Genomic DNA, 23442 nt, shown 5'->3' on the forward strand with positions numbered 1-23442 from the left:
CCTTCATACCCCTACTCCCAGTCCTTAGCTGACAGGTAGCTGCAGGGGATTTGGCTGTTGTCCACCACTGCATTCTCTTACTGATGGAGCCAGCTGTCTAAGGAAATTCAGTAGCCCACGTAGATATCAAAATAAGAAACCCACTAAACCATTGTACGTGGAAGAAGTCATGTTGTAGGCTAGTCACATTAGAGCCATCTGTTCTTAGTATAATATACACTGCAGTAATAATTATTAACAAATACTTTATCTCTCTAATTTGAGGTAAACTGAAAAAATATTAGGGCTATTTATAAATAAATGTCTTCTCCTATTCAAGTATTTATGCACAAGTATTGAGTTCTATAGTTTATATAATAAACTATCTTCTCCCACAAATCTGTTCCTTGTTTTCTGTTTTTTCCTTGGTAAATTCATCTAGTGACACAAGTTAGAAATTTGAATTGTTTTAACTTTTCCCTCTATTTTAGTCTTTATATTAATCATCAAGGCCTATCTATTTGCACCTCTGAAATTTCTCAGAATCTCTTGTTCTTCATTTCTGCTGCCTTTGCTAAGATTATTCTTGTAATCAACTGCTTGGTCAGTTATGATTGCCTCCATACTTGTTTTCCGGCTTTCTTTTTTTTTTTTTAACATTGTTGGTTTTAAAACATCTTAGAATATGATTCTGTTCTATCAACATCCTTCATGAGTGCTTTATTATGGTCTACAGAGTAAAGTTTGAACTCTTTTGTCATGCATAATGTTTAAGGCCTTTATTCATTCAAAGTTTTCATTAAGCTTCTACTGTTTATTCCCTGGCAGTAAAATAATAAACAAGGACCATTTCCTATCGTTGAAGGAAACTACCTAGAATCTAGTGGAGGAGTTGTAGGTGTGAAGACAAATACAATAAGTATAATAGGTGTTAGTTAGAAGTTCATTTGAGATGGTATGTGTTCAGTGAAGGAGTGGTTAATTAATTCCTGTGGGTATATCTGTTGGTTGACTTCTTAGCATGTGTGCTGTACTTTCCCATAATCCCAGATTGTGCCATTCTTGGTTTTGGGCACAAAAGGTATGACATAGGCTAAGCTAACTATAATTGTTTTCCTCGCCCCTGGTCTCAATCAGTGGTTGAGGGATGGATTTGTGAATGAGGCAGGTCAATCAAAAAGAAGTCTCAGGACTTCTGCAGGGAAATCTGGGTCAGGGATGCTCCCAATTTCTTTCTGGACAAGGAAACCCAGGAGCTGGTGGCAGCCCTTTGAAAAATAAGAGGAAAGGCAAGGTCAGGATGAAGCCAGCACTATGCAAAACAAGGCAAAAAGATGACAGGAAATGCATCTTTGCTGTATTGAGCTGAGGGATCAAGTCTTGCTTAAATTTTGCCCTAATTCTGACCTTTTTATTTAGGTGAGCCAAAGTATCCTCTATTGTTTCAGCAAGATTGTATGTGGTTTTGGTCCCAATCTTCATTCCTCTTCTCTTAGAAGCTGCTGGGAACCTTACTTCTGGGGGCTAAAGAAAGGCCTCTTCCTTGGTCTAGAGTTGTCCTTGTGGGACCTACATTACTTTTGTCAACTGTGTTCTTCTGAGTTGAAATGTCTGCTTTTTGCTTCAGGACTCTCATTATTAAGTCTTGCTCTCTCTCTCTCTCTCTCTCTTTTTTTTTTTTTTTGCTTAAGCACATACTCTTTCAGATGGACTGTGCCGTTGGTGCCTCCCCCAAATCCATTCCTCACAATTTATCTTAAGGAAACCATCCTGCTCCTACTCCCAGCCCCTGTGGTGTAGGAGTCTCTGACTGTGGCCCATGGCTCTAGGAGAGGATGCAGACCCATGCTTGGCTAATGAGCTCCCTGGATTTCTCTGGTAATAAGTATGAGGTTAGCCATTGATCTGTGGCCAAGCCTGGTCAATGTCAGTGACTAAGCACCATCTCTGGGATATTGATCAGGGTCCAATCAGGAAACAGATCTACATGGTAATTTGAACAGGAAGATTTACTATAAAAGATTATTGATGATTTACAGGGAATTAACTAAAAATGGATAAAAGAGAAATCTAAAGAATATTCTAGGGCTAAGGGAGAATACCCAGGGAAGGACCAAACTTAGGTGGGACATTCTCCCTCAGGCCATGATTCAGACCCCATGGGAGAGGGTATGACTGTAGCCAATAGATGGTGGGGAGGTTTCTGGGGATGCTCAGACCAGAGCTGGTCCAACATCAGTGGGACATGGCCAGTAAGCAGAGAACCACCTGCTGGGGTGCTTATCAGATTCCCCAGAAAGCTGCCTATAGGAGTCGCCATGGAAACTGCTGGGAATCAAGTTGGAGTTGAGTGGGGGTGGGGTTTTGGAGCCTGTGGTGGGGACACTGGGAAGCTATCACCAGGAAGCAGGTGGTAAGTGAGCGATGGCCCTTGTGGAACCCACTCCTAGGAAGCCTGCTGTATTACCCCCAGAGCTTGCCAGGAAGCTGACCACAGGGGTTTGTTCTATGGATCTCACTGCTGGGAAGCCACTTGAGGGGGTGATCTCCACTGAGTGTCCTGTGTGTCAGCCCAACACAACAGCAGCCAGGAAAAGCCAAGCATACTGGAACCAGGAAGAGAAGCCCTTTACCTCTCTGGGGTCCCCCAGCACCTTCTGCTGACAAAGCTTGACATCATTCCAGCTGGCAAGAGGAACGTGTTCCAACATCACAAGAACAGCAGTGGAGGCTGGACTTGTAGCTGAGAGGCAATAAATTGCTAACCGGCACATCTGAGATTTTTATTATAATACTAGGAAAGAGATGCTCTCGGGAATCTACTGATGAGCTCTCAGAGCGAGATGGTGGCTATCTTACCAACAGGAGGGGAAAGGCTACCATAGAATCAAGCCAGCGCAGAAGAAAACAGGGCTCACAGATGGAGAGAGGCAAGGTGCTGACAACATTGTTAGGGTTCTTGGATCCAGCCATTTCTTCAACCCAGACACACTTGGACTTTTTATTATAAAAGCCAGTAAGTCCCTTCTCCTCCCTGACTAAACCAGTTTGAGCTGTATTTAAGTGTCTTAACAGTCTAAAGAGTGCTGATCAAATCTTAATAAACCTTTAGGTGTTAAGCTCAGGTCAGTGTTCTTTATCTAATCTGCATGTACTGTTTCCCAGTCTTTGACCCTGGTTCCTGGATACATCACCCCAGGTGATCTGGGATCTGAAAGCTCCATTAGTGCAGGAAGTCTTCTTGAACTTGAAATGGAGGCCACCTTTGCACAGTCCCATAAAACTTCTTATGGAACATCCTTAGGCTTCCTGTGTAATTCCCTTTGCAGGTGTACTGCAGGCTGTTATGGTTTAATCATTTCATTCTCAGTAACATATTAGTTACAGTGAAACTAAAGAGATTGGGAGGGGCAGTGATGGGCAGAGTTCTTAATGAGAGAATCCAGGTTTGGAAGCCTTAGCATTTGCTTCCCAGATTTAAGGTAATTCCTGACTGGATGAAGTCTTTACAGTGAGCCAAGATACTAAACAAAACCCAAGGTATTACCTGCCCTTTTTTGAACTGAACGATTTCAACGTGAAAGACGAATGAATAGCTGTAATATGGTCCTGTAAACTTAAATGGTAGCAATTTAAGAAATTGAATTGGTTTTGATGGGTACTTTTTCCTCCTGCTGTTGAAAGGTAATTTGCCTGAAAGTCAAAGACAAGGGGAGAGCATTTTGTTGAAGGCACAGCAGAATGGTTTCCAGGTGAACCAATAGCTGCCCCATGATCTCAGGGCCCTCGACTGAGGCCAAGTTGTATCCAGAGCAGTCACTCAAGCAACCTGACAGGGGAGAACATTTCCAAACACGTGATAGCCCAGAAACTGCTGTCAAATAAACTGGCGCTGTTCCCAGAGATGACAGCCTCTTTTATATATATATCTTGGTAAAAAAAGATTCCTGCATTTCCTGTATTCCCACAAATTTCGTCCAAGTTAGAAGGTTTGCAGCAGAACAGAGCTTGATTGGAAAAAGAGAATCAGTATACCCATCTCATTGATCTTGACAATTTTTAACCTTCTTCATCTTATTCTAAAGGAAACTTCGACTCAAAGTAGGGTTTAAATGTAAAAAAGGAGTATGAAAAAGAGAAAAAAAGAAGAGGTGTGGCAGAAATGAGGAAGAGCTATTAGATCATCTTCATTCAAAGTGGGGAATTTGACACAATAAAGATAATTGGAGAATCTCTTCTTCCCTAATATCCTTCTACTTTTAGAGGGAGAATCAGGGTATGGATCTAAGCTAAATATTTACCTGGAGATTCTGAAACATCAAGGTAAGTTATTGGGAATCCCTTCATGAAGGAACCATAGACCTTCAAGGACAAACAATGAGTATTCTAAGATTTGAGCCCAAAACTCTCTAGTAGGGGAAACATGGTTTCTCCAATCTTTGGGAAGAGAAAGTTCACATTTTCTTAGTGGGCAGAAAATCTTCCTGAGGAGAGAGTGGTTTAAAGATATGCAGTGAACAACACTTCAGTGCTGTGATAGCTGATGTTTCATATAAGCACAGGCCTTTGGGGCACTTACTATAAGTTCTTGTGAAAGGAGGATCTTTAAAGGAATCAGTGGGCCCTAGGAAGACCTCAGAGAACCATAATCATTGATAAGCCTATCCATCTAAGATAGATTAAAAAAAACTCTGCTCACTTGTTTTTTTTTTTTTGGTAACATTCAAAATGTAGGAGCAGCCCAATTGTCTAGACTAGATGCGTGGTTAAAAAATTATGGTATATCCATCTAATGGAATACTATCCAGCCACAAAACAAATGAGATAGTGACAGATATAACAATATGGATGAACTTCTGAATAATTATTCTGAGTGGAAGAAGGCAGACAAAAAGAGAGTACATACTACATGATTCCACTTATATAAAGCTCTACAAATGCAAATAAAACTATAGTGACAGAAAGCAGATTGAGTGGCTTGAGTATTTGGGGAGGGCAAGGAAGGATGGGAAGGAGGAATTAAAAATGGACACAAGGAAATTTGGGGGGATGATGCACATTTTTGCTCTCCTGATTGTGGTGATTGCTTTATAGGTATACATATGTCAGACATATCAAATTGTACACTTTAAATATCATGTGCCACTACCAAATGTAAAATAGATAGCTAGTGGGAAGCAGCCACATAGCACAGGGAGATCAGCTTGGTGCTTTGTGACCGCCTGGGGGGGTGGGATGGGGAGGGTGGGAGGGAGGGAGATGCTGGAGAGAGGAGATATGGGAACGTGTGTATATGTGTAGCTGATTCACTTTGTTATAAAGCAGAAACTAACACACCATTGTGAAGCAATTATACTTCAATAAAGATGTTTAAAAAAAAATAAAAATAAAAAAAAAATAAACGGTATTTCAGCTGAAAAAAAAGAGTTCACAGGATGAACCTCCTAGAGTAATGGAAATAAAAACAAAAATAAACAAATGGGACCTGATGAAACTTAAAACCTTTTTGCACAGCAAAGGAAACTATAAGCAAGACAAAAAGACAACCCTCAGAATGGGAGAAAATATTTGCAAATGAATCAACGGACAAAGGATTAATCTCCAAAATATATAAACAGCTCATGCAGCTCAATATTAAAAAAACAAGCAACCCAATCAAAAAATGGGCAGAAGACCTAAATAGACAGTTCTCCAAAGAAGACATACAGATGGCCAAGAGGCATATGAAAAGATGCTCAACATCACTAATTATTAGAGAAATGCAAATCAAAACCACAATGAGGTATCACTTCACACCAGTTAGAATGGGCATCATCAGAAAATCTACAAACAACAAATGCTGGAGTGGGTGTGGAGAAAAGGGAACCCTCTTGCACTGTTGGTGGGAATGTAAATCGATACAGCCACTATGGAGAACAGTATGGAGGTTTTGTAAAAAACTAAAAATAGAATTACCATATGACCCAGCAATCCCACTCCTGGGCACACACCCAGAGAAAACCATAATTCAAAAAGACACATGCACCCCAATGTTCATTGCAGCACTATTTACAATAGCCAGGACATGGAAGCAACCTAAATGCCCATCAACAGACGAATGGATAAAGAAGATGTGGTACATATATACAATGCAATATTACTCAGCCATAAAAAGGAACGAAATTGGGTCATTTGTAGAGATGTGGATGGACCTATGGACTGTCAGACAGAGTGAAGTAAGTCAGAAAGAGAAGAACAAATATTGTATATTAACGTATATATGTGGAATCCAGAAAAATGGTACAGATGAACCGGTTTGCAAGGCAGAAATAGAGACACAGATGTAGAGAACAAACGTATGGACACCAAGGGGGGGAAAGCGGGGAGGGTGGTGGTGGTGGGATGAATTGGGAGATTGAGATTGACATATATACACTAATATGTATAAAATAGATAACTAATAAGCTGCTGTATTAAAAAAATAAAATAAAATTCAAAAAAAAGAGTTCAAAAAAAAAAAAATCATGTGCCAATTATGCCTTGGTGACACTGTTAAACAAACAGAAAAAAACAACTCTGCCCAATCAGTGGCCAGAACAATTAAGTTTGACCTTGAGACCTTCTGGAAAAGAAAACTGCCTTCCAACTTGAGGAATAGGATGTGTTTCATGTAGATGCTGAGAACGTCATTGTGATACATCAACCATGCGATAGCCATGGGAAAGGTACAATAGTTTCCAAGGTGTCAGAACTACTGGATTTGGAATCTTCATAGTGAGACCAAATGAGAGGTCGGAGTGAAATGAATTAGCTTTGCTATGGACATCCAAGTCCTTGGTTATAATAAATAAGACTTGAATTGCAGTCAGGGGTAGGAAAAGACTACACAGTGAATACTTCAAAGGGTGAATGTGGACTTGGCATTTATCACCATGAGACCGGGATGCTGGTAAGAGCCTGGAAGGCAGGAAGATCAGTCTCATCGGCCTGGACCAATACCTAAGCTTGTTCTGGTTCAGTCCACAAACAGCAATACCTACCTCTTTGTATTCATTTTTATCAAGAAGGCGTTTACCAACTAGGGTTGTATTGGCCCAGGATAGAGAAGGCAAATAAAGTGGTTCCATTGACGGTTTTCATACCATGCTATGTGCAGAAGAAACACGACTTTTCTGTAGTTCCAGAGGACTGATCTTAGAGTCAATGGGTAAAATTTATTGAGGGGTAGCCTTGATTTAATATGAAGAAGTCATTAAAAATATTGGGTAATGTTTTAAAAATGAAAAGGGCCGCTTTGTGAGACAGCAGTCTCCTTGTCAGTAAGAGCACTGGAGCGGAAGCTAATTACAGATATTGTTTCTACAGTTTGTGCTCCCTTAAGCTAAATTCTGTGTAATTTAATTGATTAATTCAGGAACACAATCTTTATTATGCAGACCACTATTAGTTATAACATGAGAGCGTAGGGAAAACAATGTTGCAGGAAGCATAGTAACACACAGATGCTTCAAGTGGCTGCTTGCTTACTTTGCACCCATTCCTTTGTTCAGTATCAGCAGTCATGAACTGTGTTGCAGTTTTGTGCATTTTTGCAATCTAATTTGATTTATGTCCATTTAAAAAATAGTATGCAATATAGGTGACATGGAGGTATATGTGAAACTGTGGTTTGCTCAGTTAATCACTTCTGTGACACGATTTTGTTTTAGTAAAGTGAGATTTCTTTTGATCACAGCTCTAACAACTATAGGGTCACAGCCCCTATGGAAGGGCTGATTACAATGGGCAATATGAGACTAGAACTTCTAAGGCAATTGTCAGTTCTCCATTGTCTGATTCTAATAATCCTAGAAAGGTTAATTGATCCATTTTTGCCTGGATTCCTCCTTCTTATTATTCAGGTCTCAACTCAGAGTCTCTGGTAGTAAATTTTGGAGCGAAAGGGTCAATAGTTTGGTTTCAGCCCTCTTTCAATTTTAGATGCTTTGACACCCAAAGAAAGATGTGAGTTGGAGGTTGGGTACATGAGTCTGGAGCATAGGGAAGAGAGAGCATAGTCTGGGTGGTACCTAGCTCCATGAGATTAGAGAAGACAACCCAGAGAGGGTGTGGATGGAGGAGGGAGGGGAACAGAGGGCACACTCTGGCTTCTCTGCCATTTTGGGATCTAATAGAGAAGACAGGGATGGAACAGCAAGTGAGACAGGAGGAAATTCAGGTGAGCGTCGTGTCACGAAAGCCTGGGGAATAACGTTATTTCCAAAGGGAGGGAAGGCTACAACATCGTTTCTGTGCTCTTTTTACCAGAGATGCATAACTGAACCAAATCATGGAGACACATCAAAGTCAAATTGAGGGACTGTTTAAAAACTAATAAGTGGCCCAGAGTGTTCAACTATATCAAGGACCCTGTGTGATAAGGAAGAATGAGAAACTATTCCAGATTTAAAAAGACTGAAGAGGCACAATAATGAAATGCAATGTGTAACCTTGGATTGGACCCTGATATAGAAATAACTATTTTTTCCTTTTGCTATTAAAGACATTATTAGGACAATCAGTGAAATTTGGGTAAGGTCTGTAGATTTGTTAATATTATTATATCAATATTAATTTCATGATTTTGATACCTCTGCTGCAGTTATGTAAGATAATGTCTTCTGCTGTAAAGAAATTCACAGGGAAGTTTTTAAAGATAAAAGGACCTAATGTCTGCAGTGTGTTCCCAAATAGTTCAGAAAAATATCTGTTTATCTATCTATCTATCACCTATTTATCTCTATCATCTCTCTTATCTATGTATCTATCTAATTATCTATCATCTATCTATATCTATCTCTAGAGAAAGATAAAGCTAATGTTAATTTTGGGGGGGAATATGAGTGAAGGATATATGGGAATTATTTGCACTATTTTTACAACTTTAAAATTATTTCAAAAAAAATCTGAAAACTTTAGAAAACTAGAGGAGAAAATGAAAATAGAGGCACATGTTTCTGTCAATCATCATTTTATAGATTCAAAAATGTGGCCCTCTTGGCCCTTAAAACCCACCATATGTTGTATAGGGCTTTTAACCTCACACCTGACTTTTAATATTCTTTCTGCTTCAGAAATTTAGAACAAGTTCTCCAGATTCAAGGTGTCTTTGACCATTTTTTCCCATGGAAAGATTTCTGATGATCTTGGCTAGAATTAAGCCCTGATGAAAGAGGGCTTCAGTACAGTTTATGGCCCTATTCTCCTTGACGTGTAAGTCTATTGAAATGGCTTTTCTCATGAAGGGATGCTTTGATACATTAGAACAACAATGATATTATTGTCACCCAACCATCTTATTCCAAGAGCTAGAGCTATATATAAGTCATGAGAATGCATTCGTAAGATTTGGAAAACACAGCTTTATGAGACTGACAAGAAGACGTTTTAGTATCAGAACAAGCGAGCTTTCTGAAGGGCATTTCCTTGGGGTCAAGAAAATGGCAGCTGGGTTGGCAGGACATTCACATCAGCACTTTTCCCCTTTAACATTTGTAGCTCCATGGAGGCCAAAAACTCTCTCTTTGTTTCCCTCAGATTTTCTTGGCTTCTCAGACATCTGAGTGATTCCTTAGTTTTCACTCACCAACAAAGACTTAACATTCACCAGAGGACTTGAGAGCAAATTCCTCAGACCTTCAAACCATGGATGATTAGAAAAGCCAGCACTTAGTAATTAAGCCATCAAATGAACTTGAACCGTGAAATATTTGGAAGGTTATCACAGAATGTGCCCAGCAGCTGTCGAACATGAAGGACTTCTCTTCCAGGAGAAGCCCTTCCGTTTTCAAGATGTCCAGGGGACCCCTCAAGCTATGGTACAGTTTTTCCCTAGCTGGAGATTTTCTAGTACTTCTTAATAGCTAATATAAATCACAGAATTTCATAACGGTAGACAGGCCTCCTAGGGTTGGATTAATATGTATCATCCAGCAATTTGCAGTACAACCTACTGGGTAACTCTGCATACATTATTTTGATCAGTTTATGCAGCATAATGATAATGGCTTTTGCAAATTGCTTGTTTTTCCTTTTGTGTGATAGATTTACTGCTCAGGATTGGGAGGGGGCTCAGGGACCCATAAATTTGGAGAAATAGCAAGGCTTCACCCCTCTGTGTTAAAAGGTGAAAAATCTCACGAATCAAGGAAATGTTCTTTCTTTCTTTCTTCCTTCCTTCCTTCCCTCCTTCCTTCTGAACTGAGTGGCTTGTGGGTTGTCAGTTCCCCGACCAGGGATTGAACCCAGGCCACGGCAGTGAAAGCCCAGAATCTGAACCACTAGGCCACCAAGGAACTCCCAAGAAAATGTACTTTATATTTCCAGAGTTTACACAATCACAGGACACCCATCAAAATATCTGTCTGCTGAGCATATTGACTAGTATTTGCTTCCTTAGTGGCGTTTCCTAACAGGGTCCCCATGTTGAATGATTATCAGTTTCGTTTGTGAAGAGTAATTTTTTTTCAGTCAAATTAGTGATCAGATTTTTCTAGATGGGTGCTCTTCTATCAACTCAGAAAACATGTACCAAAATTAAAGGAAAAATAAATGAAAATAACAGTATGGTAAGCCTTTGTTTAACCTTGCCCAGGGCAAATGAATGAAAAGTATTCCACTTAACTCTGCTTTCCTCAAAGGTATCAATAAATATTCAGCAGATAGTCCCTACACAGAGGAAAGCTGACACCCAAGTAGCTTAATTCTATCACCCAAGTCAGGATTCCATGAATAACAGAGCAAGAATTTGGACTCTGGTGTTTCTACTCTGAAGAACGTCCGGCTCCCTTTTGTGGCTGATTTCAACAGTGTTGAGTTTTAGAAAGTTAAATGCAAGAGAGTTGATGAAGCGGGTTGAGGCTGCTTCCTGTCAATTGGAAGCCACCCCTTGTGCTCTTGTGAGGACGGAGTGAGATGGTTTAGGGGCCGAGTGCTGTACCACAGGCAGGATCTTGGGAGATTACATGTTATCCTTGGTAGCTGAGCCTTAGAATCTTCGTTGCCCTCATCTCTGCAGCCTGTGCTTACGTAACCCAGTGTCTCTATGGGCTCTTTTCCCTTCTAATACTCAAATATCAGCTATGTGAGTTGTCATCCTGACAGACTGCGGAAAGTCTGGTCTGTTATTTTATCCCCTCTCCAAGCATATCTGAGAATGCAAGGGGATTGTTTACAGGTTGGACAATTTCCACATGGTTTTCACTTGTCAATTTCACCAGCCATCTGTTTCATATCTCCTTCCTCAGTGCTGTTTCGCCTTAACAATGGGGAGCAGCATCTCTATTAATTTCCCAAAAGGACAGTTAAGGTCAAGGTTTGGGAACAAGAGCAGGAAAGTACAGTGCAGAAAATATCATTGGATCCTGAACAACTTTTTGGTTTCTGCCACGAGGAGCTTTCCTTGGTTTCAGTTTGCCTTGGTGTATTGGGGCCAACCTCACTTCTCTCTACAAAGGTATTTTGGTCAGTTCTACTCTGCCTTGAAGACAGGCTCCCAGCTTTCCCTTGGGCTCAGCAAGAGGGAAAGAGGTTCTTACCTCCCTCAATTCAAGATATCAACATTTGTGGGTGCTTTTCTTCCCCAGGATTTGTGAAAATGGGAATGTTCACTTCCTTTAGAGGAAATATCCATCTCTACCCCAAGGGGGTAAATTGGCCTCTGTGTCTAAATTAGGCAGTTGCAGTCCTCAGCATTTCATTTCCTGTTTGGCTGATTCAAGTTAAAATAACACCATGGGGAGATACCAAACTATGAAGATACTAACCCTCCAGCATTTCATTCCTCCTGATGAGCCTTGGTATCCCAATTATTAAGAAGATACTTTTCAAAACACACATACATATTAAGAACAGTCAGTTTTCTTGCAAAGAGAAGTCTAAAGTCTAAACAACATTTAATAGCTTGGGCTGCATTAGGCCTTCCCAAGGACAATGAGTATATATTTAAATGACATCTGCATTGCTCCATGGGCTTAGTAAGCCCATCCTACCCTATCCAGTAGGACTGGCATGTGTTTATGAGTGTGTGTGTGTGTGTGTGTGTGTGTGTGTGAGTGAAGGAGGAACTACAAGATTATAGAAAAAGCAAATTCATCCAACTACTACATTCTTTGACACCAAGTTGACACAATCTATCACAGAAACTGGCAGTATCCCCAAACACTTATTCATAGCTCTTGCTGGATTTAAAGGTCATTTAATTAGAAGCACTCTATATTAAGGCTTGGAGAGTGGTCTCCAAAGAGGGTGCACATACCCCAAAGACAAATTTCTCATCTACCTCAAAAGCAAAAACTTTCGGCAATCCATCAAATGGTATTACAAGCTTCAACAGTTTCAATTTTTTTCCTCCATGCCCAGTTGTTTGCCTTGGACACAAGATGAAGACTTTGCATTTATACCTCTGAATATTATTTGGGTCAGGTTTCACCACAGAATAAGCTTTGCTGCCTCCACTGGATAGAGATTGAAGGAGCAGGGAGAAAGAAGAAAATGCTACATTATTGAGCATGCTGCTTTTGAAGACACACACCCTTATGTACCTTGAAGCTCTGGGCCTTAGACCAAGAAGTGCACTCACAGATAACATTGAGAATAGAATTTAAAAGTCTGATGTATTATGTCAAAGCTTTCAAGGACCCCCTCTGTGAAGACTCTTGGTTTAAGATTATTTTAGAGAAACAGGGATGGGTAATATCTTGGTGTCTTTCAGTGGAGGAAAATGTTAATACCTTTTAGAAAGAGGAAGATTTTATACCTGTAAAGAGTAATCTCGGCATCATCTTCTTGCTTCATTCTGAAGCTCCCATGATGGTTTTCCTGAGGCCAACCAAGTTGTTGACCAGATTTATCCCTGCAGTAGTAAATGCTGAATGGCTTTGGAAAGTGGGTAGGAGCTATAAATCAGTGGTTGGATATTGCTAGCTCCTGTGGTTTATTCTTCAAAATGGAGCCAAAGACAGTAGCAATTTAGAGGATTTAGTTTCTTTAGTGACCAGGTATTTCCTTTTTCACACATGCATTTACAGGCTGTGCGATAGTGTGTGACAGTCACTCCTGCGCTTTGAACACTTGCAAAGTGTTCTGTCACTGTAACCGACGGAGGTTCTTTAGTGGACCTTTCCTCATGATGGATCTTTTTTCTCCTGGAGAAGGGGTCTTTTGTGGATGTTTTCCAAACCAGAGAGAGACAGAGACAAAGAGAGAATATCACGTACATGAGTCAAACTAGGATTGTTGATTTGTGGCTTGTAGGAGATTCTGTGTTTCTCAAAGTGAGGAAAGGCAGGCAGGACGAGATTAGCATCATTTAGATGTTCAATGTAAGACAAAAACAATGCTAAATCTTAGTGCCTAAGAAGCTTAGATTGCAAAAGGTGCTTCTCCGAGGTGTAGGTTTTTGGGGAGTAAAATTTTAAGAATCTCGAAGGGCATTTAACTCTTGATTACATATCACCTCATTTCAAACCTTGAAGACTCCAGTATCACTTTATCTTTGATGTAGAAATACCACTCTATACATTATTCAAGTAAAGTCTCAAATGTTAAATGTTAATGCAAGGTAATTGCTTTCATTCACTGAAAACTTGAAAACTCGGCTATTCCGGTCCAAGTCCCCGGCGTGTCTAACCAGGACTATCTCAGCCACCTCCCAGCTGGGTCTTCCTTTTTCTACTCTTGCCCTTCTGTAGCCCATTCTCCACAAAGCAGTCAAGACAACTTTAAAAAATGTGATTCTCATCAAGCTTAAACGTTTCCAGGACGCTGCATTACACTTGGGATAAACTCCAGTCTTTCTCCTGGGGCCCGAATGACCCTTCTCAGTGGAGCTCATACTTCCTGCGAATCTCATTGGGTACCACTGTCTCACCAGCTCATGATGTCCCCACCCCACAAGCGGCACACTGTCCCTTGAACAAGCCAAGTTCGTATTTCTGTGCATCTGCTATTTCCTTTTTTGAGGACGGCTTGCTCTCTACAAATGTAAGTGTCTGGTTCCATTGACTCATTTAAGTCTCTGTTCAAAGTCATCCCCTCTGAGAGACCTTTTCAGTAACGCCCCCACTCTCACTCTGCATCTTGTCATCCTGCTTTATGTTATTTATAGCACCATTCCACACTTTAAAATACGGAATAGGGACTTCCCTGGTGGCACAATGGTTAAGAGTCCGCCTGCCAATGCAAGGGACACAGGTTCGAGCCCTAGTCCGGGAAGATCCCACATGCCGCAAAGCAACTAAGCCCGCGTGCCACAACTACTGAGCCTGTGTTCTATAGCCCATGAGCCACAACTATTGAGCCTGTGAGCCACAACTACTGAAGCCCGTGCGCCTACAGCCCATGCTCCACAACAAGAGAAACCACCGCAATGAGAAGCCCGTGCTCAGAGTAGCCCCAGCTCCCTGCAGCTAGAGAAAGCCCATGTACAGCAACGAAGACCCAACACAGCCATAAATAAATTTATATTAAAAAAATACAGAATAGATTTGTTTACATGTTCATGTTTTACCACCTCAATAGGAACTAAGCTCCCTAAGGGCAAGGGCTTTATCTTACTCCGAGTCCACGATCTTTAACAGTGCCTGTCACAAAAGTTAAGTCCTCAAAGAAAGCTGTGTGGACTAATGAATGAATGAAAGAACTCTTTTTCAGTGAGATTTCACATGCCCAATCTCATTACGGACTAAGGAATGTGGACGGAGGAAAGAAACACTTGCTGTTCTGACTCACCAGATCTGCCCTAGACACAATCTCAAATCTTGCTCTTTTGCGAGCAGATGAAGACATAGTCTGTAATATTTGGGAACTCCTGTAGCCCCCGAGAAGCTTCCACACCAATGATAAATGCAGAGAGAAAACTCTGGAGCACAGCAATGCGTCTCTCCGGATAGAGCAATTGATTGAGTCACTTTAATCTTCCTCTTCATCGTGCACAGGGAAGGGCGTTGGGCTCAGAATCACATATGAACTCAAGTCCGGTTCTTGCTACACATAGTCCCCTGCGCAGGCTGGGCCTGTTTTCTCATCTGTGAAGTGGGGATGGTAATAGAAAGAGCTAATGATTTTGTTGAGTCCTTACTGTTGCAAGCCCTATGTAAACATTGGCAGGTACTATTTTGCTTTGTTCTTACAATCACCTCCATGACATAGGTGTTATTGCTACACCCTTCTCCACCCCCATATCACAGACACAGATACTGAAGATCAAGAGGGATTTGGTAATTAAGGAAGGGCACACATGTATCCAGTGTCAGGGCCAGGATGGAGGCCTTATGAACTTGAAACTCAGGGTCTTAATGGATAGATGGTGTTTCCAATATGACTGGGAGGACAGAATGAAGTCACTATGTAGCTCTAACTGAATTGATCACGCTCTTGTAATTGTCATGAACATGTATTGCCTCCACCATTAGACTGGCGGGTAGATCTCAAGGTTATACACATGCCTTTTATCCATCTTTGTGTCTCTAGGATCTAACATGGAGCCTGGCTGATGAAAGATTTCTTTAAATAGCTCTCTCTTCTTGCTCCCTCCCTTCCTCGCTTTCTTTCTCCTCTGACGATAGAAGTTACATTTGACCCACAGGGTCATAACAAAGACATGCCTGTGGAAGGAGTGAGAAGCAGGGCATGTCCTGGGCACACTCTCCACCTTTCCCTCTCTCAACCTGCTGATAATCCACACTGCTGCTCTGACTCCCACAAACCAGTTCTGCCAAGGACTCTGTGTGATTCCTAGGCATGTTAGGGTGAGTGCTATGTTTAGAACAAACTGCAAGTAGGCAGGAGTTTTAAAATTCTAAGAAGTATCATTAGCTCTGTCTGAAGCCTAGGGCTTGGCCTCATTAACTGCACAGACAAGGGACCAAGACCCCTGTCCCTTGTTGTATTTAGTCAATGGTGTTAATTTCACATAAGGAGGCGATGGCTCTGTGATTCAGGACCAAGCGGTGGCGTTGCAACAAATCCTATAGAATACACAAGGTTTAGAAAACATAGATTTTTTAGTGCCTCCTACTGTTGAAGTTATGGAGAAATCATTGAGTTCTTATTTATTTGCTGGGTTCAATGTCAGGGCCCCAAAGGGAATTGTAAACAGCTGCTCTCAGCTGTTTGCTTTTTGTTTATTAACGTTGCAAGTTTATGATTTGTGCAATATGTAATTTCTCTTTGGACACTTTTATTTATATAGACGGTAAATAATAATGCAAGAGTCCACATACCAGGATGTGTTCATCCTTCTTGGCAGATAGAGAATTGCTACTCATTTTGCAGATAGAAGGGAATAACATTTCAAGAACATTAAATGGCATGCCTTGGACCAGAGGATCGGACAGTCCTGAGCAAGATTGATGAACAAAGGCCAAACCTCAAAACTCCCTCATTAATTTAGTAATCAGAATCAGATTATGTGGACGCACATTGGAAAGAAAACAAGAAAGTAGGCTGATACTTCAAACTAAAAATAAGCTTAGGGAGTTTTGAATTGTTTACCTTGGCTGGCCTCTGCCCTTTCAATGACCTTGACTGGATAGCCAGTTGGGATCCTTAAGGCTGATCTCCTACTCCCTAAGCAAATATGACTTTCACTGCCGTTAGCGGAAGTTGAGTATTAGGAAAAGAGAGAGTGTGCCAAACTATCTGCTTTTTTGCTCATTTCACTTCTTGATCTATAAATGGCCATTACTTGGGAAATGAAAATGGAGACACTCCATTGTGAACAGGTACAGATGATAGGAAGAAGTAAATGGATTCACTTTTTATGTTGAGAGTTGCTTAGGTGATTTAAGATGCTTAAAATGCCACAAATCAATATGGAGGGGACCTCTCCCCCTCAATACTCTGCACAGAATCCTAGGGACACACAGAATGCTAGATTACCCAGAACTGTGTTCTAACTGAAAGGACAAGGAAATGGGCCTCTTGAAAGATAAAAAGAAGAGCTTTAGGTAACATTCCTAACCAGTAGCACTACTGTGACTTGAACCCACTTCCCTTGGTTCTTTTTTTTTTTTTTCCCCCTTGGTTCTTAGTATTCTTCTCAAGTCTTTTCCTCCACTTCCACCACCACCACCATTGATGTTCAATTCCGCACATGGAGTCCTTCGACCAGCGTATTGCAGAACACAGATTTTTGGGCTCTTAATCCACTGGTCTTTCCACCTTCCACCATCATACTTTGTGTTGGACTTTTTTTTAAAACAATAAATAAGGAAATGTATGAAGTAAAATTGTGCTATTATACCTTCTTGCCTCTAGACGCTATTCTACAAAATGACATCCTAATTTCTGGCCGTAGAATGGAAATATTTCATGGAAATAGTAAGATGCAAGGTGAACTACAGTAAGATTCCCAAGGCATTCCACTGATGGAATTTATTTTTCAGTATTTTTTTTTTTTCTGAAAGAAAACAATTGGGCAACCGTCCCATTGGAAATGAGGACCATATTAACTATTAAGTTATAACCATTTACACAAAGAAGTAACAAAAGCAGGTTTGGACATGTTTATTAATTGCCAAAACTATTTTTTAGTACCTGACTTATTATTATCCTATAGTCACTGTAAGAAATCAGAGAAAAAAATACTTCCCTTCAAGATATACTCAGAAAGTGTTGTTTTAAAATATCTACCAATTCAGAAAGATAACAATAGTATTTTATTTTAAAATCACATCTAGATCTCTTGGCATTTTTTTCTTAATTGTTCTTTAGTGACAACAACTAGAATATTGAAGAAAGGAAAGCAGAGGGAGATTCCTGGGGGGAAAAGAAACAGGAAGTTGTTTCTAAAATGAAGCTTCCTTTTTATTGCAAGAGAGAACATCATTGGTGGTGTGAAACTTTTTCTTATAGTTTTGTTGAACTCTCTGTGCTCCAGAAAGTGACCAGCACTCTGCAAGGACCCATGGGGTCATTACCAAGTAGGGAAGAGCTGGTCAGACGGCTGTGAGGTCAAGAGGCACCCATGCTGAGTTGAGTTGGTGATATTAGGGTGTAATAATTGAATCTGTTGACTTATGATCTTCCTATTTTCAAAAGGAATGTGAGGTGACATGTAATAAAAGACAGATTCATTAAGAGAATCATACAAGAAACAAAGTTAAACCTCATGTGGAGGGTTCTCTGCGGACAGGCTCCCTGGCTGACAGTGCCTGAGGCTGCCTCTCCCATCTGGTCCCTCTGATGACTCTGAAGAAAGTTCCTGATTCTCTATCTCAGTAAATGGCAACTGTTGTTCATGCCAGAACTGGAGTCTTTTTTCCTTCCCTCCCCTCACCTCCTTTTAAATTCGAAGTACAATTTATATACAGTGAAATGTACAGATCATAAGTATAGAATTTGATGAGCTTGGACAAATGTATGCAGCCGTTTTGACCCACACCCCAATTAAAATATAGACCATTTCCAGAAAATTCTCTTGTACCTGCCTCCTAAGGGATAAATTGTGGCTGTAAAAATAATTTATTTGCTTTCCTTCATTACGTGACAACAGTTTTGTGGCCTCCTTTGACAGATACCAGAGTCAAGAGTACAGAAACCATAGCGCTTTCCGTAACCTTGGCTGATTGAGTGTTCAGTGAATTTCTAGGTGGTAATTATCACTGATCATATTATATAAGCTCTGAAAATAAGATGACATGGTCAGAATACCTAGGTTCTCAACATAAAACCTTTGTTTGGCTTGCTGTAGGAGCGATGGGTTGCTATCCATTAAACAGAATGGATTCTAATGCCAGGGGAGTTCCCAGGCTGTAGGGCAGGAAGTATTGGGATGTGCCTTTTTATGACTCTCCTGCTGGTTAAGCAAATTCCAGTATCTCTCAAAGGAGTCAACTTAATTTCAGGAAGAAAAAGCACTGGGGAAATAAAGTTTCACATGGGTAACCAGGCAGAATTCTGCGAGCTTTTATAGCTGGCCCTTGAAAAGTCTTTGAGCTGAATATATCATTCACACCCTGGGGTGGCCTGGTCATGTGATGGCCAGGCTGAAAGTCGCTCAACCAACGTTCTGTTGAGAGGCTCCCAAATGCCTGGTAGAGCCTGTGTGGACTTATCAGCAAACAGTTACTGAATATGCTTAGACTTTGGGGACCAAAGCCATGTGCAGACACTGCCTACAGAATTCCACTCCCACCACCAGGTTTGTGGAAGCACTTGTTAAGGAAAGGGAGAGATAGAGATTTATCCTGCTTTTTAAAATTAAAGATGCCTTTCCTATACTAGGGCCTCCTGAGGAACATGAACTTCTTTTAACTGCAGTTAGTGCTAGCAGCAGAAGTAGCAGCAGGGGAGTTGTTTAGCTGAAACTGGGCTGAGGTGCTACAGTTTATTTTAGATTAATGGGCTTCTCTGGTTTCATTCCCAAAGTCCCCACCAATAGAAGTGGATGTTTCTCCAGCCCTGGAACCATTCTACCTGCCCTGGGTTGCTAGCATGATTCTGCTTACGGATGTCATCATTTATTTACCTGGGGCACAGGGGGTGTTTTTATTTAGGGCTAAAAGCTGAAGGATGAAAGCATGATCATTTCCTACTGGGAGACTGGTCTGACTAAAATTTGTCAGTATATTTGTAGAAACTCCTTGTATAACTTCAAGAATACATTTATTCTCAAGTCACTGTAACTTAACCCTGCCGAAGGAATTTTGAAAGGATGTAGTTATGAGGATGTAGTTATTGAGAATGTGCTGGCATTATTCATGAGGCACTGTGGTATAGGAACCCATACTGGACTCAGAGGCTGGGGACCAGTGTTCTAGCCCCAACTTCATCACTAAGTTGATAGGTTGCTTGCAAAACAGGGAAATTATAAAGAGATATGTTCTTAGGCCTTTTCCAGCTATAAATTTCGATGTAGATAGATAGCATCAAATCAGATTCAGTTTTATGGGGGTCAAGTTAAAATTTCAGGATGGGCAATAATGATGACCTGAAACTCATCTAAAATTTTCCATCAGCAAATGTTTAATGGATAATACTTCTGATTTTTGTAATGATCAAGTAGCTTATACAGGTGAATCACTCTGCTTAGAAATCTCTAAAAGCTGGGTAAACTACAAACAAAACAAAACAACACCCCCCCCCCCCCCAGCTGCTTGAAGGCCTTGGAAAGCAACCGTGATTTTGAAGAAAAATGCATCATGGTGAGCCCAGTACTCCTGGTTACTTTTCTCCTTGACATATTTACTAATTTGTAAGAGGTGTAGGGCTAAGAACCAAGCAGAAAAATGACAGCTCAAGCCTACTGTAGTCTCACTAGCTTGAGGAGACAACATTGGTGCTCAAGGTTATTAAATAGCTGGAATTTGGGGGTCTGTTGTCTCAGAGGAAAGGGAAATAGAGAGAAGCTGTTCTAAAATTTTATTCAGGTTTTACCCTCAAAGCACTTGCAGAATCGTAAACTGCACGTAGTAAAATCATGCAAGGAAAGCAGAGAACAGCAGCTAAAAGCTAAATGTTAATTAAGCACAGCATTGTAGCAAACCCATGGTGCTGGTGAGACAGAATTTGAATTTCAGGGCACTTCAAAAAGAGTTCCTGGTATATATGCTGGGATCTCATTGGAGAGGCCTGGGAAGCAACATCCTAGGAGTAAATCAAAAATTAGAACTAGACCAGCCCTCACAAAGAAAAAATCTCAAGCTGGAAACATTTCAATTCTTGATTGGATCAGGTGATCTGTCCCTAATCTACCTGCCTGTCAGAAGAAAAAGAAATTTTCTCTGAAAAAAATAACTTCCCACAGAGCCTCTGTAGTATTTCATTCACAATGCCCAGCATTTATTCAAAGCTACCAGATATGTCAGGAGACAGGGTAAAATAAATGTAACTTAAAAAGAAAAAATAAAAACAGTCAAGAGAAACAGGCCCATAGGTGATCCATGCATCAAAATTATTAGTCATGAAATTTAAAATAAATGCAGTTTATTCTTGGAGTGATAAAAATGTTCAGGGGCTTCCCTGGTGGCGCAGTGGTTGAGAATCTGCCTGCCAATGCAGGGGACACGGGTTCGAGCCCTGGTCTGGGAGGATCCCACATGCCGTGGAGCAACTAGGCCTGTGAGCCACAACTACTGAGCCTGCGCGACTGGAGCCTGTGCTCCACAACAAGAGAGGCCGCGATAGTGAGAGGCCCACGCACCGCGATGAAGAGTGGCCCCCGCTTGCCGCAACTAGAGAAAGCCCTCGCGCAGAAACGAAGACCCAACACAGCCAAAAATAAATAAATAAATAAATAAATAAATAAATTTTTAAAAATTTCAAAAATTGATTGTAGTGACATTGTACAATATGAATATACTTAAGTCCATTGTATTTTACATTTTAAATGAGTGAATTATACTATCTGTACATATCCTAAATAAAGCTGGCAAAAAAACCCTAAAAAAACTGACACCAGAAAAATATAACTATACTGAGTTTGCATAACACAAAAAGAAAACATCAAAATACAGAATGCAAAAATTAAGAAAATTAAAAAAAAATAGACAAATCATAATGACAGACTAATAAACAGATAAAAAGTAAAATTTAAAAAGTTGATTTATTAATTGACCTAATTGACACATATATAAAACCAGCCAAAACTAAGCTACAGTGTTAGAAGTCAGAAGAGTTGTGTTCTTTGGTTGGTGATGATGGGAGGGCACCATGAAGGTGGCTTTGGGGTGCTGCAATATTCTATTTCCTGTTCTGGGCAGTGGTTGCACAAGTGAGTTCATTTTTTGAAAAATCACTGAGCTCTATTGATTCATGCACTTCTCTTAATCTGTGCTATACTTCTGTAAAATGTTGACTAAGAACATTCTTCTTAAATCTCATAATTTTTCTTGTCAAGGTACATATATTAAGTCCAGAGACAGTAAGCTCAGAATGCACTGTGCCAAGCTGGTAAAATGAAGAAACAAGTGGGCAGGGAGCTCTGTCCAGGGCCAGTCACTCCAGCTCAGCCCATGGTGACGATCTGGGAACAAGGCTAGCCTTGACACACACCTTCTGTTTTTTTCAAGGAAAGTCAGAAATTCACCTTCATATGTGAAATCTCCTGACATTTAATGTTGGCATCAAGTTAGAATTCTTTAAACCACTGCAGACTAAATAAGACATCTTTAAAGTAGATCTAGTCACTTTGCAAACTCTGATCTATAGTGTCAGCATAAAATTGTGGAATTGGAAAGCAAATATTATCATCTCCAATATCAGGTTATATCAAATAATTGCTCATTCTCATCCCTGATATGACTCATTGTTCTTAGAAAATTCCACACACGTTCACATCAGCTAACTTTTCAAGCAGTTTCCACTTTAGAAATGTCCTGCTTCCCTCTCTGGTTGTCACTGTTATCTGTCAAAGCCTTACCCAAGTGTCACCGCTCTGCTACTTTCTTTGCTGCCTTACTCTCACGAGAATGAATTGCCCCATAATCTGGAGAGAGGGCCTCTATGAAGGTAATTAAGGTTAAACAAGATCATAAGGGTGGGTCCCTATCCCAAAGGGGCTGTTGTCCTTGCAAGAAGAGAGAGAGACACAAACACAGTGGATGCACATGCTCAGGGGAAAGACCAAGTGAGGACACAGTGAGAAGGCCACCATCTACCAGGAGTGAGGCCTCGGGAGAAACTAAACCTGCCTGTACTTCGAGTGGGGGTTAGGAATGCAACCTGTGAATGGGGTCGGGGGAGGTGCAATTCAGTCCCTAACACCTGCGTTTATCTCTGGCACGTCCATGTCCATCCTCTCGTTGTGTGAGTCTCTGGCTCAGTTCCACAGTGAGATAGAGCATCATTTATATTCTACATGGATTGGCCGCACCAGGGCACTAAAGAGGAGGTGGGCAGAATGTTTAGTTAGATGTAAATGGCTCTGCAAAGACTCTATGCTGAATCTAGAGGACGGAAATGGGTAATATGTTCTTTTCTTTAAAAACAACAATTATATCAGGAAACACTTTGATATTCCCACCATCCACTCCAGATCATTGGCTTTTTCTCCAAAGATGTGAAAATTCAAACATGAAATTCTGTGATTAAAGACCACATTGTACCTCTTCAAATAGTATATAAGACCTGGAAATATAGTTTAGTTATTTAAAGGGGCCATGTTATAAGTAATGATTGGTACATTCCCTGGTTAGAAAATGAAATCCTATAGGTGTGTTTAATTCTGTGGTGTAGTGAGCAGTGACTGCATTTTGATTAATGGTTTCACGTGACACACTTTTAATTTTGGTCTCTGAAACAATAAAGATTAGGTACAATTAGAATAACCTTAACATTTTAACTTGGAGAACACTCTTGGCCTGCTTATAGCTTCATTATTTAACTGAAAAAAACGCATCAAACAAAGGCATGACATTGAAAAAACAAGACACTGCAATTTTGCCAGGGATTCTTGGATGAAAACAGAAATGATGCATTTTCCTTTTAGCACCGTGCAATGAT

This window comes from Balaenoptera borealis (assembly GCF_965194805.1).
Source record: "Balaenoptera borealis genome assembly, chromosome: 12".
Classification (NCBI taxonomy): Eukaryota; Metazoa; Chordata; class Mammalia; order Artiodactyla; family Balaenopteridae; genus Balaenoptera; species Balaenoptera borealis.